The sequence below is a fragment of the Amblyomma americanum genome, chromosome 1 (assembly GCF_052857255.1).
Source record: "Amblyomma americanum isolate KBUSLIRL-KWMA chromosome 1, ASM5285725v1, whole genome shotgun sequence".
Classification (NCBI taxonomy): domain Eukaryota; kingdom Metazoa; phylum Arthropoda; class Arachnida; order Ixodida; family Ixodidae; genus Amblyomma; species Amblyomma americanum.
The window spans coordinates 110,421,319-110,429,879 of NC_135497.1; positions in this window are offsets into that span (position 1 = coordinate 110,421,319).

Consider the following 8,561-nt stretch of genomic DNA (forward strand, 5'->3'; position numbering starts at 1 on the left):
ATTTCTCCTCACTGTCCCTTTAACTGCCACCTGCCAGGGTGGCAGGGTGAGCGCGCTGCATATGCGGAATGCACTCAACGTTACCGCCAGGCCGCGTCTACTTGCCCGATACACCACAGCTTCCTAACCAGTTTCAGCAGTATACTTAAACTGCAGCTAAATTTTATTTTTTACCCGCTGCGGTGGATCAATGGTTAAGGTGCTCGTCTACTGAGCCGGAGTACCTGGGTTCGAACCCGACCGCGGCGGCCACATTTCGATGGAGGCGAAACGCAAATGCGCCCGTGTGCTGTGCGTTGTCAGTGCATTTTCGGAGACCACTACGGCGCCTCTTCTTTAACTCCCACCTTCCTCTGTTCTCTTACGGCGCGGTTCCGGTGTCCACAGCAAGTATCAATCTACATGCCTGAACTATCGAACTCGAAGTTCGAAACTTCATTGATTGTAAAACATTTTATTCGCCGGGAAGAGCTTGGCAAGAGGTCGCGTTAAGTGGTCGAGAGTACATAGCCCTCGACGACTTTGTCAGCCCACTCCACCGCCAAAACTTGCGTTCTGGGGTCAGAGCTAGCCAGCACGGTCTCCCACCGCTCGAGAGAAGGAGCTGTAACTAGATCACCCGGAGGTGGCTCTATTTTGCAGTCCCACAGGATGTGATCGTAGGTAGCACGTTGGCCACAGTGTTTGCAGTTTGGGTTGTAAAGATCTGGATAAATGTGCGCGAGGAGTGATGGGGTGCGTATCGATCTCGTCTGTAGACGACGCCACGTAACCTCTTGTTCTTTAGTAAGTCTTTTGTCTGGAGGGGGGAAAATTCTCCTCTCTAGTTTAAAATGATTGGTGAGATCATGATATGTGATCATTGAGTCCTTCGTGAAATTCAGGGAGCCAGACTCATCCACTGCCCGGTCGACGAAACCTCGGGCTTTATTGTGGGCTGCCTCGTTCCCCGGATTCCCCGAATGGGCTGGGACCCATATCAATTCGGAATAATTTGGTGAGAATTTGGTTGCGTTAAGGATTCTAAGGGAGGTGTTTGTAATTCGCCCTTTAGCGAAATTATTGATACCCATTTTGGAATCGCTGAGGATGATGCTCCCTTGGGTATGTGCTAGGGCGAGGGCTATAGCCGCCTCTTCTGCCGTTTCAGAGGATTTCGTTTTGATTGTCGCCGAGACGATGTGGTCACCATTCTCGTTCACAACCACAACTGCAAAGGCATTGGTATTTTTGTATTCTGCCGCATCTACATAAAGTGTTGCAGCGCACTGTCTGTATTTCTTATGTAAGGCTTTGGCTCGTGCTTGTCTTCTACCCTCATGGTGTAAGGGGTGCATGTTTTTGGGGAGTGGTTTGATTAGTAGGGCCGTCCTATAGGCGCGGGGTAAGTCTACTTTAGCATCGTTATTCGTAGGTTGAAAGTTGATTCCGAGCCTGGTAAGAATACTCCTGCCAGTTCTGGAATTGGCTAATCGCGCTGTTTGAGCCATTAAATGGGCTTCTTTCAGTTCATTGTAGGTGTTATGTATTCCTAACCTCATAAGCCTTTCGGTTGAGGCATTTAGTGGGAGTCCTAACGTAGCCTTATAGGCCTGCCGTATCATGCTATCCAATTTGTCCTTTTCTGCTTTCGAAAATTTCAGATAAGGGGTGGCATAGAGTATCCTGCTCAGCGCAAAGGCCTGCACTAGGCGGCATAAATCTCTTTCCCTCACCCCTTGTCTGCGGTTAGCTATGCGGCGGAGTAATCGCGCCGTCGCTTCTACCGTGCGTTTTAGCTTAGTGAGTGTGTCAGTATTTTTTCCATTTGTTTGTAGATACAACCCCAGTATTCTCATGGTCTGTACCTCTTTGACAGATCGTCCATTAACATAGACGTTTATTTGCGGGGGGGATGTCGTGGTACGCCTACCTCTTTGTTTACGACGGATCACGAAGAGTTCAGATTTTTGCTCAGAACAAGTGAGGCCGGAATCCCATGCGCATGCCTCGATGATGTCCACTGCTGCTTGGAGTGTGTCTTCTATGTAGCCTTCGCATCCTTTGGTTACCCAAAGTGTGATGTCATCTGCATAGAACGTGTGATGTAGGTCTGGTATTTGTGCCAGTTTGGGGGGAATTTTGATGAGGGAGAGGTTAAAAAGGAAAGGGGACAGGACGGAGCCCTGTGGCGTTCCTTTACTTCCTAGTTTGATTGGGGCAGACTCTATTGTTCCGACCGTTATCACTGCTGTTCTGTTAGTGAGGAAGGATCGGATGTAGTTGTACGTCCTTTCTCCGGGGTTGATTTCTGACAAGTTTGTCAAGATGGCTTTGTGGGTGACGTTGTCGAAAGCTTTAACAAGGTCTAAACCCAATATTGCTTTCGTTCCTGTTCCCTCGTCAGCTTCAATTATGTCCTTGTTAAGCTGCAAGAGAATGTCCTGGGTAGATAGTTGGGCCCTGAATCCTAACATTGTTTCAGGTAGGAGGTTCATGTCCTCCGCATAGTTTTGGAGCCTATTGAGGGTGACATGCTCCATGAGTTTGCCTAGGCATGATGTTAATGAAATTGGGCGTAGATTCTCAGTGCTGAGTTTCTTACCCGCTTTAGGAATAAAAGTGATTTTCGCGTGTTTCCACTCTGGTGGTATGTTGCCTGCATGCCAGTATTTGTTCATAAGGTCTGTAACCGCCGCGATCGACGTTGCGTCTAAGTTCCTGAGAGTCTTATTTGTTACTTTGTCTGGTCCTGCCGCAGATGTCCGCAGTTTTCCAATTGCGTACCAGACCTCTGCGTCTGTGATGTCTGCGTCTAAATTTGGATTAGGAGTCCCCCGGTAGTCTGGTTGTGTGGTACTATCATCCGTGTTTAGATAACGGTCTGCTAGCTCTTTGATTAGGTCTTCAGTTGTACCCTCATATTTATGTATGAGTCTGTACAGTTGACTTTGTTGCACGGGACGTGTTTGTTCTGGATCGAGCAGGTGTCTTAGAAGATGCCAGGTCTTCTTATTTCCGAGCTGTCCATTGACGCTTTCACATATCTGGTTCCATTGTTGTGTTTGGAGAGTAAGTGTATGTTCCTCGATTCGCCTCTCGATTTCAGCGATCTTTTTGCGTAGTCGCTTGTTGTGTTTTTGCTGCTTCCAGCGTTTTTGGAGGCCTTTTTGTGCCTGCCACAGGTGTAACAGTTTTGAGTCTGCAATCTGCTCCTCCTTCTCAACTGGCACCACAACGCTAGTGGAGCTGACATCCTCATTCAGGGAGATAACCCAGTCGCTAAGGTTAGAGATCTCCTTTGGAGCTGTTTTGTCGCGAAGTTGCCTGAACTTGTCCCAATCCGTGGTTCGTATTTCTTTTGCTTTGTTTTTAAGTTTTGTCGTGGGGAAGGTGATGCTAAGGATGAAGTGATCACTACCAAGGTTTGGCCCGGTGTTGACCCACTTTGCGTCCTTGACGTTTTTAGAAAGGGATAAGTCTGGAGATGTGTCTACACATACACTGTTACCCATGCGTGTGTGGTCGCTCGGGTTGTTTAGCGTTGTGAGCCCTAGTGACTGTATGATTTGCCAGAGCAGGTTCCCTTTCGGAGTTGCTTTGGTATATCCCCATGCTGGGTGTTGAGCGTTGAAGTCTCCCACAATTAATAGTTGAGCCCTAGCAGCCAGCTTTACTGCGTTTATCAACAAGTGTGGGAGTCCATTGCCTTTGTTTCTGGGAGGGTTGTATACATTAAGGATGAAGAGATTTGAGCCTCCTTTTTGCCTTGGTACTATTTCAAGTAGGGTGTAATCTTCTTCCGAATCATTTATAAAATGTTGAATTGCGGTGATATTTCTATGCACCAGAGTGGCTGTGAAGGAGCCGGCTGCGTTACTAGTATCATAATGAGGTGGCAGATATGCTTTATAGCCTGGCAGTGTAGCCCTGCCGCTAGCTTCTTGCAATGCAATCACGTCTGGGGTTGGAACAGACGGTGCTTGTTGGATGTGGAGCTGCAAGTGGGCCCGCTTGCGGCGGAAGCCTCTGCAGTTCCATTGCCAAATTTCAAATTTTTGGCGTGGTGCCATGTTGGGTTATAGATGGTTGTGGCGTCGTGGACAGATCCAAGGTGGGGGGTAGGCGGGCCTCGATAGTTGTAAGCCTATCCATGATTTGCTGCATGCAGGTGGCTATTTGGGATACCTGTCCCTCTAGTGTTGCAAAGCGAATATCTATCTCTGCAAATTTGGTGGTAACGAGGCCTTGGAAGGTTGCTTGTTCTGTTGATATAGCGTTAGTTCTCTCTGACAGAGTATTGATGTCTGCCCTGAGTTTGGTAGGCGCTTTCGACGGCTGCGGGGTGTCGGCTTCCGAAGCCTCGGCCTTTCTTTTGGATTCCTCGCCTTCTTTTGTAGGATGCGGTCTTTTAGTTGCTATTCTGGCGTCTGTGTCCGTCGCGATATGGGCTGAAGACTGGGACGCGTTGGAGGGAGTGTGGCAAATAGCGTCTGTTTCCATCGCATTATTGGTCGAATCCTGGGACGCGGTGGGTGGCATTCTAGCCGCAGTGGCATTCTGTACCTGATGCGCTTGTAACAGGCGTTTAATGTCAGCCAACTCTTTTTTAAGGCTGGCAATTTCTCTGTCTCGGGATTGTAGTTGGATCTGAAACTCCTTCTCTCGAGCGTCAATAGATTGGGAGGCCTCTGCTGGCCAGCTCACCTTTTTATTGGAGCGGCTATCGCTGCGTCCGCGGCTTGAGCTTCTCTTGTCGTTCCCTGCAGGGTTCCCCAGGGGCGGGAAGGAGCTGGAGTTGTTCCAGCTGTGGCTTCCTCCTTTTCCGGTAGCACCGTGTTCCTTCTTCCTGGGCCTAGACTGGTGTCCGTGTAGTGATGAGTCGTCCCCTTGCTTGGGTGTCTGGTTGCCATGGGGCGTTCCTTGTTTGTTCTTGTTGATCAGCCGGAATTTTCAGTTCCGGCTGCCTGTGTTGTGGCCCCCGTTGCAGACGATGCATACGGGTTGGCAGGTTGGCTGTTCTCCCTCAGGTGGAGGCGAGTGATTTTCTCCGCAGCGGCGGCAAAGGTTCGTTGTAGGTTTGTAGCAGACATCGGCCCGGTTTCCTACTCTCCTGCAGTTGTAGCATACCTCATGTTGCTCCCTGAAGGGGTGGACCCGAAAGACGCCGCACTGATAGATTACTTGGCTGGGTAGCTTCTTTCCAAAAAAGGTGATTTGTATTGTTCTGGATTTCCCGATCCTTCGGGCATCCACAACTTCTATTCCTTCGTTTCGGTTTCCGAAGCCTTGGCGAACCGCTTCGGGCGAGTCTCCCGCGTAGGCGTTGTAAATGACCCCTTTTACCGAGTCTTCGGGCGCCGCCACGTACGACGTCACGTTGTAGGTTTGATCTTGGAGGTTCAGTTTTTCAATATTGGCGTATGCAGTCGCCCGTTGACGATCGGGCGTGCATAGCGTAAAGGTGTTGTTGGCCGTATTGACTCTGATAATGTCTTCATTCTTCACCGTATCATACGGCAGCCTGGCCACCTCGCAGGCGCAGAAGAGTAGTAGTCCGGGCGCAAAGTCCCTCAGATTCCAACCTTGTGGTCGGCAGACGATTTTGTAGTCGTCGGTCGGTAAGCGCGGGAGAAGGGCTTTCTTGCTGAGTGCAAGTAGCTTCTTCCCGTTCTTTCGCGATGGAAAATTGGAAGTAGACTTGCCTTGGCCGTGCCCCTGCGCAGGCTCGTCGTCGGTTGATGCGGGCCCTTTATTCTTCAGGCCTCGTTGTCGGTCGCGGTAACGAAGAATGGTTTCCCATTTTCCGGCCTCGAGCTCCGACGGTGATATTTTCTCGCCTTCCACGGCGTACTCCATCTGTGCGGGTCCCTGGGCGCTCAGTTCCCGGCGGAGAGGTGACGAGCTAGGTCGAGCTCGATGGCTAGGCCGGCAGTCAGCCGGCAATATGCCTAGGTGTCCGTAGATTGGCAAAATCCGGCTGCAGCAGGCACTGGACAATGGCCCGGATGTCGTCCAAAATATTCGAGCCCGAAGGCTGACTCTTTCTGCCGAAAAGTGGCTTCGAGGCGGGAGCCCATGCGAGACACGTCAGCACAGCTCCGTGGATTGGATTGCATCCTCGAAACTTCAGACAAAATTTGCAGACAAAATTTGAACCTCCGCGTCTTCGCGCCTTCCCTCTCTCGCACGCCAAAACGGCGGCGCTCCTCCGCCGGTCCCACTCATTCGGCCCCTCCCCTACCTCCGCCGGCTGCGTCGCGCGCGGAGTGGCCTCGGCCGCGGTTGCGCGCGACGTCTGCAAGAATTTGGCGCTGTGAACCCATGATAACCCCCGGCTGTTGGCGTCATTAGCAAGACGTGACGTCGTCTGCCAGGTTTTCGTGCGAAAGCCCGACACCGCGCGTCGTCGCGAGGTGTGAAAGCGGGTATTTTTATAAATGTATTGTAAATTTCCCGTTCGCTTTTGAGGTCTCGTACGCGGCATGGACGCTGGGTGGCCTGTACTCTACATAGTGCAAGCATTTTAAAACCAAGCTCAAACACCCCTTTCTGTGGCCCTTTAAGGAACAGACATTACGCATGTCTCACATATTTCGGTGGACACACGAACCGCGCCGTAAGGGAAGGAAAATGAAATTAAAATTGGTTTTAAGGAAAGGAAATGACCCCTGTCTCGCATATCTCGGTGGACACCCGAACCGCGCCGTAAGGGAATATTTCAGACGCGCGGAGCCGACAACTGCTACTGCTACAACACCGACGGCAATTCGACCGAACGAGCTGTATACGCTGTCGCGTAATAACTATAGAGGCTTAAAAGATGAGAACAGTGAATTTTAATTGAGCGCGTAGGCAAGAAAAAGGTTTTTAAGTCGCTCTTCATGTGTCCGAGTCGACAAAATCTCTCCTTCACAGTTACCTTTTCACACATGGTTACAATCTGAAGCTTAAATTTTTCCCGCAACTGTCGTGCTGCTTCCGAGTGCTGACACAGGCCGCATCGAGAACATAAAGATGCACATCAACGTGCGGTTCTTGCGAAAAACAGTCCGGCAGTGAAGCATGTGTATCAAGGTTCCTACATGCGTGCCAGCCACCTGGAAACCTTTTCGTGACTTGTTTGTACACGCTCCGGCAACTGCGGTCCTCTGGTTCCAGGACGCTCCTCACCACCGCCGATGGCTCTGTGGCTGCTCGGAGGCCGCCCTCTTGCTCTGCGCTGCCTCTTCGCTACGCGCTTGGCGACGCCGCTGCTTGACGACGAACTGCTTCGTAAGAGGCGTCTCCTGTAAGCGGTGCTCTCACTGCTTCGGTTGCTGCTTGTCCAACCGCTTCGCAAACGACGCTGTTTCTCAGCGGTATTGCAGCTTCCGCTACCACCGCTACTGCTCTCTAACCAGCGTTGGTTCACGGAGGCAGGTACGCCGGTGTCGTCCGACGAACCACTCGTCGACATTCGGACTGGCCTTCTTTTCTTTCCGCTGGAGGAAGGAACGTTGTGGTCATCGTGAAGCAGCGTCGTTGTCCTCGCGACGGACGACTTTTTCGCTGTGGCTTTCGACGGCAATGTACGCTTCAAAGGCCTACCACTACCCTTCGGAGCCTGCTCCGGCCGATCACAACAAGAAGTCTTCCCCGAGGAGCACAAACGCTTTTTTTCCACTGTCGCCGCCTTACGTTTCTTTCTCAGTGCATTAGTGGCTGTCGCTGAGGCTTTACCTTCGGATACGACTGGCTTGGGAGGTTCTGCCTTCACTCCAGGCCTGCGTCCAGGCGCGTCCGTTGCCGCTTGGAGATTGGATATCTTGCTGGCGAGCCTGGCGGACCTCCTCCGGGTCACGGGCGGTCCAGGCGACGTGTCGGCGACTTCGCTACGTCGACGCTTCGCAGGAGGAGACGCTGCCTGCGTTTTCTTCGAACGCCTCATTTTTCAGTCGCACTCAGTCCGAACGAGGCTAACACGGTCACCGATACGTTGCGCTGCAGCCTGCATTAGCAAGCTTCTATCGCAGCCACATTGCCGGCTGCCGATTTGGATTTGGATTTGTATACGTGGCTTTTCCTTTGTGTCGGGTGCCGAGTGGTGGCACTGATGTCGTTGTTGTCGCGACTGGCCAAGCAGAGAAGCGCACCTTTGCTTCCTTCTCTCTTCTCTTTTTCGACTAGCCAGCTAACTTCCGTCCATGAAAAGATTTATCTGAAAAACTCTCTGTGCCCCCAATCCTTGGCCAATCCCCCAATTGGGCAAGTGCCATTGTTTGAGGGTAACAACAACAACAGCAGCCTCGCTTCAGCGCCTCCGTGTTCGTCTCACGGTACCACTTTACTGTGCCTTTAATTTTTTCAATAATAACTGGTTTTTGGGGAAAGGAAATGGCGTAGTATCTGTCTCATATATCGTTGGGCAGGAACCTCGCCGTAAGGAAAGGGATAAGGAGAGAATGAAAGAAAGGAAGATAGATGTGCCGTAGTGGAGGGCTCCGGAATAATTTCGACCACCTAGGGATCTTTTACGTGCACTGACATCGCACAGCACGCGGGCGCCTTAGCGGTTTTTCTCCATAAAAACGCAGCCGCCG